Here is an 8,608-nt window from a genome sequence, read left to right on the forward strand (position 1 = left end):
ATGTTACAGTTTTGAACAAACCAAGACTGAGTTTGAAATAGAATTGTGTATTAATGATGACCATGTTAATGCTAAAATGTATAAATCTTTGCTGAGTTTTTAAATTTCTTTTATTTATCAAATATTAAAGCCACACATCTCCCTCTCAGAGAGACTCTGGTTGGTGTACAAATAAAGAGGGATTCTGGGAAGTGTACAAATAAATATAAGATATCAGACAGAAGAAGTACAAATGAAAGAATACATGATAAAATGGGCTAAAAGTTTTTGGTGTAACATACAGACAGATCAATGAGAAAATATATGGTTGAAAGGAATGAAATTATATTCTAGAATTTTTAGAAGTTGATGTATTGCTAGTACTTATCACTAGACAAATTGTCTAGAATGTATCTGAAACATTTCTTGGAAATGTGAACAACATGAAAGGACATTTTACCCATTGTAAGTTTATGAGGGATTGTGGACTTGGTCATGTAAAAAAGCAAAAAAATAAATAAAAAATAATACAAAGAGATATACTAATAGAGAAAATTATAAAAGTTAAATTGCAACTGAAACTTGATTTCAAATCTTGTAACTATACCTGGTTCCAAAATGATACATGTTAAAGATATTGTTGTTGTGTTACCAACCAGCAGAGTAAATGCACAAGGGAACGTTGCTGAGAGCAATGAATAAGAGATATGCAAACTGGTTTATCAAAAGCTTACTTTATAGTAGAAAAACAGTCTCATAGTCTTTAAACAAATTCCAAGTCTTTGCCAGTAAATCAGTCCAGTAGTTACAGAATCTTCTTACCCAACAAACAGTAGCTGGTTAGAATAACAAACTCACTCTGGTTCACAAACCACGATGGTTGCAGATCCATCAAACGATGATTAGTAGATAACAACTCCTCTCAATGGTAGCTTATCATATCAGCTTCATCATCATGGCATCATATCATAGCAGCAACTGAACACGTTACAGTACCTTGCTTAAATACTCTCACAACCAGTCATTATCTAATTATAGCATGACTCAGCATTAAAGTCACATAATACATTTACAGATTAAAGTAACAGTACACATATATTACCTGGACAACTAGTTAGGCTCAAACCATATCCTAACATTCTCCCCTTTGGACAGGTCAATATATACAGTTTAGATTCTTAATCCATAGCTTTCACAACACATTTTATGTTTAATAGCACCTTGCGCTTTGGTAAAATTATCAGCTATATTGTCTTCCGACATACAATATTCCAACTTAACCATGTTGCTTTGGATACACTGACGAACATTTAGATACCTAATGTCAGTATACTTAGATCTAGTTTTAACTGCTAAATTTGTTGCCATTTTAATAGCAGCTTGGTTGTCCTCATGTATTACAATTGGATAATCCATCTTTAAACCAATATCCAACATTAGTTGTTTGTAATAAATTAAGTCGGTACAAACTAGTGACAAACATAAGAACTCCGCCTCCATAGTCGAAAGACTAATATGTTTATGACGAATTGATGTCCAGCCAATCAAACAATTGTCTAACATGATAGCTATACCCGATGTGGACTTTCTGGTGGTCACATCAGTAGCAAAACTGGCATCAGCATATGCACTTAATACTAAATCATTGTTAGGTTCCAGATACAATGCATAATGCATTGTCATTTTCAGATATCTTAATATACGCTTTGCGGCCTGCCAATGCCTATCAGTTGGCTCTGCATTATATCTTGCTAATTGATTTACTCCAAATGAAATATCGGGTCTTGACCAATTGCTTATATAAGATAGACTATCTATAAGAGACTGGTAGATCTCCTTACTGAATCTAGGGCTTTGGATTTCTCCTTGTTGAAAATCCTGTGCCATAGGTGTTTTAGCTGGCTTACATAGCTCCATGCCATAACGTTTTAACATTTGAGTTATTTTGCTAGATTGAGATATTTTATAACCTCTAGCTGTTTGATTGATATCTAAACCCAAATAATGCCTAATATTTCCTAAATTTCTGATTTTAAATTTGGTTTCTAACTGTTTAACAATATCTATGGCTTCATTGTCAGTTTTAGTTATTATGGCTTTATCATCTGTAAACAATAACAAAAATGATACTACACCATTATTTTCTCTTTTAAAGAGACACTTATCCACTACACCTTCATGAAAACCAATCTTATTTAGCTCTTTAACTATACATTGGTTCCACTCAAACCCTGATTGTCTCAAACCATAAAGGATTTTATTTAACTTCCAACAATCAGTGTGGTTTTATGTTTCAACTCCTAGAGGCTTCCTCATATAGATGGTGTGTCTTAATGGAGCATGCAAGTATGCTGTCTCTACATCTATATGGTTAATACTATATTTATGCTTAGCCGCCCACACTAGCATTGTTCTTAAAGTACTAGCTCGTAAACTAGGAGCAAAAACCTCATCGAAATCCTTTTCGGTCTGAGAAAAATCTTGAGCTACAAGGCGAGCTTTATGGGTTACTGTGCCATCTATGCTTTTCTTAATTTTGTAAACCCATCTACAACCTATTAATTTTTCACCAGGTGGCAATTTCACAGTTTGGTAAACACCTAACTCAGTTAAAGAATTAATTTCCTTACTCATTGCCTCCTTCCAAGCATTCTGCTCCTTTTCAGGATAAAGCCTGATATCTTCATAACTTGAAGGTTCAATGTTAACCTGGCAAACTACAGTTGCTTTATAACAATCAGGTGGATGCCTTTCCTTAGTTGATCTCCTAGGTAAAACAGGATTTACAGCAGATGGTTCATCTGACTCCTCCCCTAAAACTGCATCCTCTAAACCTACTTCCTGTTCTTCCTCCTTGATAGAGAATTTTACATTATCTAAATCCTCAGGAATATCATCAGGAATATGATGCTCTACAGTAACAGTATTATTATCATGTCTATAATCTGCACGCTCTAGTTTATCCCATCCTTCATGCTCTAGAAATTTAGCACTTGCACTACAATACACACTAGTAGTTCCCTGTGCCCAAAATCTAAAAGACCTATGATTTGATTCATAGCCAACGAAAAACATTTTTCTGGCTCTCTGTTGATCCTTTATCCTTAAACTAGATGGAATATGTACCCAAGCTGGGGTTCCAAATGTGTGTAAGTAACTAAGATTTGGTTTCCTCCCATGCCATAAGGTGAATGGTATTTCTCCTGTAGAGGAATGAACCACGTTGTTTAACACATGGTTAGCACACATACCAGCCTCACCCCATAAATTTTCAGGCAAACCAGAATCTGCCAACATAGTTCTAGTCATGGCTTGTAATGTCTGACCTCGTCTCTCGATATACGAATTGTGCAGTGGTCTGTACGGTGCATATCGTTTATGCTGGATCCCTGCATCCTGCAAAAACTTTTCCAATCTTTGGTTGGTAAATTCTGTACCATTATCAGTCACTAAGCATTTAACTTTAAATTTCTGTTTCCTTTCCACAAAACGTAGCCAGTTGTTAATATGCTGGAATGTTTCACTTTTTGTTTTCATTAGATAACAGAATCCATATCTTGAATAATGGTCTACTATGCTCAGAATATAGCAGGCATCTCCTATGCTAGGTTTCTTGGGTCCAATTAGGTCTACAAACACTACCTCTAATGGCTTTTTAGTTTTAAAACCATTAACACGGTTTGCTGGTATAACCCTACTTTTCTGCTGACTACAGGCATTGCAATTTAGATATTTACTACATACTTGTAGTTTTATCCCTTCAGATAACTGAACTGTTTTCTTTAACGTCCTGAAATTTAAATGCCCAAGTCTCCGGTGTAACAGATGAATACATTCATCATGTGGTTTAACATTCTTATAAACAGACTTAGACTTAACCATCAATACTGGGTTATCCCTTAAAACAAATAAATCATTTTCTAAACTTGCAGTAACAACTTTGCCATCTTTCTCAATAAAACACTTATCATTTTTAAATGTTACTGTAAACCCAAATTTTTAATTTTTAATCAAAATAAGAGCCTCTTGTGCAACTGAAACTCCCTTACAAGTTTTCCCAAAGATTTTTCCATCTGAGCACTGCTCTTTTTTCAGATCCACTTTCTGGAAAATTCTTTTTGGGCTATTCTGATAATAAAGCAGATATGGCTTACTTTCACATTTCACTTTTACTTAATGTCTTGAATCTATATCTTGCTATTTGATTTTCCATAGATTTCAGGGTAGCTTTTTGATTATAAAATATTCAATTCCCAGAGGAGGCGTTTTTCTTTATATAATAAAGAAACCATAATGAAAACATATGAAATAAATAGATTGCTCAGGGTTGAGAAGAAAGACCAAAGAGACATTCTGTTACAAATGGATTCCCTAGCAACATTTCTTGGAAAGAAAAAATGTCAAGGGTTGATAGATAAGCAGCTGGAAAAATCCATGGAACTTCATTTTTATATATGACAACTGCAGGAAGATTATTATATACACAAAGCTGGAATGATTTGACTTTACCCACAATGGAGGAACGAATGGTGAAGATGATGGAGCTTGTTAAGATGGCCATACTGATTGTTTTAATTACAACATTATCTAAGTTTAATAATGTTTGGAAACCCCTTATCGACATATCTCAGAAACAGAAAAAAAAAAGAAATGATCACATATGGTTTTGCTGACTAGAAAAAAAATGCATTACTGAAGAAATGTAAACAATGTCGTGACCATATACTATAAGGTTAATTTACACTTATACTTTATAACTGCTGTAAAAGAAAATCAAAAGTCACTTCTTCATATTCTTTTTTCTTTGCTTTGATTTCTGTATTTTTCCCTTTCTTTTCTTTTCTCATCTTTTGCATATTAGTTTTTATTCTGTTTTACAATTCTAATAACATTTATATATACAAAAAGAAAAAGATATGTCTAACATCTTCCTCTGGAAGGGCAGCATAACAAGATGTGTGATTTCTAGATAGGTACCTGAAAAAAAGTGATGGTTCCTAGGGAGCATCATCTCTCATCATGATTCCCATATAGACCTAGAAAAGAACAGCTCTTTGCTGCAAATCCAGTGCTGAGTCTTAAGTCAAGTGCTCATCTATTGTGTCTTTCAATATAACCCCCCCCCAAAAAAAAGCATAATATAAAATTATCCTGTTCAAAGCCACCAATAAATATTATGTGACTTATTTCTGAATAGATATTTATAGGATGGTGATTGTGGCTAGGATCACCAGATTCAGAATACAAAGCTCCAGACAATCATTAGTTGGCAGCATTTTTTTTTCCTTTGCACTTATCTTTTGTCTTTCTTGATCATCTAGGGTGCAAAACCAAATTTTGCCAAATTTAATCACCCTATTTTTTGCATATTTTTCTCCACATCTATATTATTCCTTCTTCCTTTCCTGTGAGTGTTTTTTCTTCTGCTGAATGCTGATAGCCATTTGTAATCTCCTAGGGGCAGGAGTTGTTTTATTTTTATTCTTTTCTTCCCTTTAAATAAATAAATAAAAAAAAAAACTATAGAGAAAGATGACAGAATTACGGCCACCATTCCCCCTGATCTTGGTAGAGTATCTTGTATGTCAGCATAGCCAACTGAGCATCCAAAAAGGAAGAACTCAACTCTGGTCAGATGCTTTCAGCTACTCTAAAGGTTCTTTGATTAATTGAGGTGAACCACCTTATATAACAGGGTCAGCACACACAAGCTTTCATTATTTTCTTCATTTACATCAATTAGAATTATAGAGAGCCTGGGGCTACTCCTGACTTCTACAAAAAAACAAAACAAAAAAAAAACCAGTCTATTCCAGTATGGCAAAGGCTACATCATATTTCATTAACAAATAAAACTTTTATTCCACTTATCAACAATACCAAGATTTATATACAGTGCATTACTAAAGAAAAGCATTAACATCTATCATGCAAGGTGGCTGAAGTCAGAGAGCTGGCACTGGGGGCATTCCACTACCATCAATCTAGACTGGAAGAGAATTTCATTTTAGATGGACAACAGTGAAGAGCAGAGCTGCAGATATTGTTTGAGTTTATGAGGTGCCTGACAAGATTGCTATAAAAATTATATTATTCTCTTGGTATGTCAATACAAATGGGAAATAGACCAAAAAAAAAAAAAAGAGCACAAATGCTTCTATTCTATTCTATTCTATTCTATTCTATTCTATTCTATTCTATTCTATTCTATTCTATTCTATTCTATTCTATTCTATTCTATTCTATTCTATTCATATGTTGAAACAAACATCTGGAATTTAATAACTGTTTTGCTCTCAAATTAATACTGACAATTCTGAAGTCATAAATATTTGAAGTGTGCATTTGTATGTATTAATATTATAAGACACAGTGATCAGCATTAACAACAGTGTTTAAGCATATTTTCAAACATTTATGCCATTTGAAATTGCCAGCATTTTAATGTGAAAAAAAAAATCACCTTAGCATATTTGAGATCTCCTTTCTGTCTTCTACACACACACATCCACCATTCATAATCAGAAATGCATGTTGCATAGTTTTTCTGAAATCAGTTAAGACTGCATTCCTTAGATCCCTGGTAGGTAACTCACCTCACATCTGAACCTCACAGGGCTGTTGTGGGGAAAATGGAAGGAGGGGTGTGTATTAAAAAGGTTTGCTAAATCTAAAAAAGAGAATAATCTAATTATGCTCACAAAAATGAAAGGCAGTAAATAGAGTAAGCACATCACAGAGATATTCAGAAACAATTCTATCCAAGCTTTATGTAGCTTTTCAACTGTTAAATCCAAAGCGTCAAGTTTTGATCCACCAATAATTGTCCAGGGCAATGAATAGCAACTTGTTTTGGATAAAAAAGACAAACTCATTTCAAAATTGCGTCTTTATGCCTTCTTTCCACAGAAAGTGGTTGGTATGAATTAAGATTTTCCACACATAAATACATATAGTTGTGGATGCTCCAACACTGAAGGTTTTTAAGAAGAGATTGGACAACCATTTGTCTGAAATGGTATAAGACTTCTTGCTTGAGCAGACGGTTGGAATAGAAGACCTCCAAGGTCTCTTCAAAGTTTGTTATTCTATTAAACTCTGATGGATTACCATAATTCCAGACAGAGATATCACAGGCTTCAAGGCCAGTGAAGACTCCAAGTCATAGCATCCTTGTGCAAATTACACTGAAAAAAAAAAGTGGGGCAGATGAAAGAGAGAGAGAGAGGGAGAGGGAGGGAGGGAAGGAGGGAGAGAGAGAGGGAGGCGGAGGGGGAGGGGGAGAGGGAGAGGGAGAGGGAGGCGGAGTGGGAGGGGAAGGGGGAGAGGGAGAGGGAGAGGGAGAGGGAGAGGGAGAGGGAGAGAGAGAGAGAGAGAGAAATTTTGAAAGCGAAATCTGTAAGAGTCACCTGAATGGACTTTCTGTCAAAGTGAAGTATCCATTAAAATCAATATACACAGGATAGGGAAAACTACAAGCAAGTATTAAGGTCCCTGTAAGGAACCCTGTGTAGGAATCTTGCCTTGGCTACACATTATTCTAATAATTTCTTTAAACAAAAAAAATTATGTTATATTTGGAATGGGAACTTGGGGGGATTTTATTGGGGGGTAAATAATAGCAATAGCTCTATGACTGATAATCAAGAAATCAAATCTGGGCCACCTACCACAATAGCTATAAGCAGTTCAGATGTGATACATTCAGCTATACTAATAGGGTTAGCTGTGTAGAATGACTATGTCCTTTATTGCTTTGATTCCTCCCCCCCACCCCCACCAAATCTAATGTCTGCACATATAATAGACAAGGAGGCTTATATGCAAGTCTGAACTCTGATGATATAATGGGACTAAACTTCAGGACTCAAATATTTTTTGAGCTACAGTCTTTTTACTGATAATAATAATAATAAAAAACCAAGAACCAATCATGATGATGTTAGTATGCATTCATAACAGATAGCTGAAGAAATACTGGTCTCAGAAATGGTATTTTACAATTGTTTGCAACCAGAACTTCTGCCTATTGATCTTGCAGCATATGCAATAATTATAAACTCACATTTGTATCTATATTTTGTAGCTTTAATCTCCCATTTATTTAATGTGAACATATTTATTTTTGGAGAGAAAGTTACCTTGGATTGATATTGTAATGATGCTTGTAATTTTCCACTTTCCACTATCTGATCAGATACATTAGATGTTGACTGTAACTTTGAACATGTTTTTTCCCCTGTAGATTTTGACAGAGTACTGTTATTTCCTGTACAATAACAGTTTCAATTTCCTGTTCACCATCTTACTTTCTTTTTTCTTTCCTGCAATCACAAAATAAAATCTTCAGGGAAGACTGAATGTAGTTAGAGCTACATAGATGGCTGATTAAGGAAGCGATTATCTCCATTCTTTGCCCTTAAGACATAATACCAAAATGATTACATACTCTCTTTTACTTGATTTACTGGGCGTAAGGGCAGGGAGAGAGATTGGGAGTACATTCTTCCAGTCCACCTCCTCTGGGCTTTCTAATCGAACCAATCAGAAGCTTTTCTAGCATTTCCCCCGTATCCATAGTCAACTGTGGTCTCATGTCAGAGAAAGTAATCAGATAGGATCAGCTGTC

The sequence above is a fragment of the Pituophis catenifer genome, unplaced genomic scaffold (genome assembly GCF_029215685.1).
Source record: "Pituophis catenifer annectens isolate HBS135680 unplaced genomic scaffold, rPitCat1.0.hap2 SCAF_3, whole genome shotgun sequence".
In the NCBI taxonomy this organism is placed as follows: domain Eukaryota; kingdom Metazoa; phylum Chordata; class Lepidosauria; order Squamata; family Colubridae; genus Pituophis; species Pituophis catenifer.